Below are 3,008 nucleotides of genomic sequence, written 5' to 3' on the forward strand. Positions count from 1 at the left end.
CCAGGATGCAGCAGCGATTTTGCACAACCAGTTTTGCTCAACCAGTTCCACATTTGCTCAGCGAGGGAGCCAATCTATGCATTCATTCCATTGCACAAATGGATTGGCTCACTCCACAAACAATGAATGGGGATTCTGCATGCACAGTAGCTAAGAATGCAAGAAGGGCTTGCTGCTTCTAGTCCAGCATCCTGTTCTCACAGTGGTCAAACAAATATCCGTGAGAAGCATGCAGGCAGAAGGCTTATTGCCACAGAACTGACCCCTTCACAGCAACTGGTATTCAGAAGCATATTGCCTCCAACAGGGGAGATAGCACTGTGGGTGTTTTGGAAAAAAGCTTGTGCAAGCACAAGTCTCACTACAGCCAATAAGATTGAAACACCAAGGCTTCAGTCTAAAGAACCCTCTGTGGGCTACATCACAATGGACCTGTCCAATGAAAGACAATAAAGATGGGAAGGAGACCAAGTCCTATGAGGAATGGTTGAGAGAGTTGGGGATGATTAAGAGGTGATATGATTGTTGTTGTTGTTTAGTCGTTTGGTCGTGCCCAACTCTTCGTGACCCCATGGACCAGAGCATGCCAGGCACTTCTGTCTTCCACTGCCTCCCACAGTTTGGTCAAACTCATGCTGGTAGCTTCGAGAACACTGTCCAACCATCTCGTCCTCTGCTGTCCCCTTCTCCATGTGCCCTCCATCTTTCCCAACATCAGGGTCTTTTCCAGGGAGTCTTCTCTTCTCACAAGGTGGCCAAAGTATTGGGGCCTCAGCTTCACGACCTATCCTTCCAGTGAGCACTCAGGGCTGATTTCCTTCAGAATGGAGAGGTTTGATCTTCTTGCAGTCCATGGGACTCTCAAGAGTTTTCTCCAGCACCATAATTCAAAAGCATCAATTCTTCGGTGATCAGCCTTCTTTATGGTCCAGCTCTCACTTCCATACATCACTACTGGGGAAACCATAGCTTTAACTATACGATAGCCATCTTCAAATATATGTCGCATAGATGATGAAGCACATTTGTTTTCCAGGGCAGGCAGAAAACAATGAGTTCAAATTGTAGGAAATGGGATTTCAGCCTTGGGAAGAGCTTCTTGATGGTAATGTGCTTTTGACAGTGAACTGCATCAGAAGTTGGTTGGTGCTTCTTCATTAAAAGATTTAAGCAGGGCCTGGACAGCCTCCTATCAAAGATGCTGCCACAGTGAATATCCTGCATCAGCAGGGCAGTGGACTATATGATATTTGACTCAATGATATTCCAACTCTGTGATTATACGAGCTTAATGGGGCAACTTCTGAGAAAATATGCTTTGTCACATGTTTTTGGTTTCCGGTGTGGCCAATTTTGCATGCTTTAGATGCAAACTTTATTGAAAGTAGAATTGCATACCATCACAGTAGTTTAGCTTAGCTTAGTTTAGAGAAAAAGTGAGTAAAAGGTGACAAAAGTTTCTAAAATCCTGAGCTGGCAAGGAGAAAGTGAATGCACACACACAAAAGGATGTCTGGAGGGGCTTGACAAAGGCTCTTGGGAGCTCCCAAATATTGGGAACTGAGCTGGGAATATGCAGCAAGAGGTTCCATGCATCCCAACCAGGACAGGTCCTCGTTTTATGTAAAATTCAGAAAGGGCCCTGGAATAATATAGTTTTTATTTTTTCAAGCCCTATTGGTATATTATGAACCTGACTCACTTCTTTCAGTGGTTTTGCAGCTGTTCTAACTATAATTACTGTCAAAACGGGGAAGTATGCCTTGTAATTTTTTTCTTTTTCAGTGGTTCATGGTTTTCCTGGAATGCACAGCAAATGGCTGTGCTGTAGACTTAGTTGATATTTCAAATTAATCAATATTCATGTTGAATATTCGTATTGAATGAATATTCACAAACAATCCCCGTGGAGTAAGGAATGCTCTCTCTCACTCTCTTTCCACTTTCTTCTTGAACTTACCTGGAGTGGATAAGTAGTAGTACATGTAAGTATAAGAAGTATAAATACTACCATACTGAAAATATATAATTTTACTAAAAGCTCATACTCAGAAATTCATAATATTGAAAACTACAGAATGTGAAGTCCTGCTTCCTAGCAGCAACAAGCTACTGGGACCATATGTTTGTAGTATATCCCTCTTCTTACCCAGGAACGATTCAAGGCGCAGGTTATGAAGTCTTATAAACAACTTGGCCCAGCATACTTTAGAGTCCAAGTCTTCCATTATGTCCTAAGCCAGCAGAGGTGACTCACATGGTACTCAATGACAGGTGGAGCCAGAGCCAATGATAGATGGAGAATTCCAGTTTTGTCCACATCCTCCTTTCTGCTGAGTTCTACAAGGCCACGGAACACAAGAAGAGCCTGCTGGACCAAGGCCAATGGCCACCCAGATCCCTGGAGGAGAACCTTAAGTAGGAATGAAGCACAACATCACTTTGCCCTCCTGTGATTTCCAGCAACTGGTATTCAGAAGCATTACTGCCTCTTGACTGTGCAGGCAGAGCATAGCCAACATTGCTAATAGCCATGGGTAGCTTTATGCTCCATGTGAAATGAAAATGAAATTAAATACTTTATTGTCACTTGTACAACTTGTATACAGTGAGATTACACGAGCACCCTCCACTCAGCTCACTTAGTCTTAATTCCCCCCGTTTACTGACGCACACCCACCAAACCCGAAAGTCACTTGCCCTGTTGTTATCTTTTCATTCAGCAGCCTAACAGCCCACGGATAGAAGCTGTTCTTTACCCTGTTGGTGCGACGAATCATGCTTCTATATCTTCTGCCTGAGGGCAGGAGATCAAGAAAGTGCCGGCCAGGGTGTGAATCATCCCTGAGAATTTTCCTCACTCTCCTGAGGCAACGTTCTTCCTTTGTGCCATCTTCCAAAACCAAGGAGGCAGTGGCTGATAGTCAGGGCCATCCCGTGGGCTGGTTGTGAGAAGGTGGGCAAGTGGCTGAGGTTAGACTGAGACTGGTGGCGCACTGTCTCCTTTG

The 3,008-nt window shown here is 44.2% G+C and overlaps 1 long non-coding RNA gene across 1 annotated transcript; it reads left to right on the forward strand.

The window, feature by feature from the left end:
• The first annotated feature begins 459 nt into the window (after nucleotides 1-459).
• On the forward strand, nucleotides 460-2,598 carry LOC310676554. The gene is made up of 2 exons (XR_014510613.1): nucleotides 460-513; nucleotides 2,154-2,598. It is a non-coding gene; the product is annotated as an uncharacterized lncRNA (long non-coding RNA).
• The last annotated feature ends 410 nt before the right edge of the window (nucleotides 2,599-3,008 follow it).

The sequence above is a fragment of the Podarcis tiliguerta genome, assembly GCF_965153285.1.
Source record: "Podarcis tiliguerta genome assembly, chromosome: 4".
In the NCBI taxonomy this organism is placed as follows: Eukaryota; Metazoa; Chordata; class Lepidosauria; order Squamata; family Lacertidae; genus Podarcis; species Podarcis tiliguerta.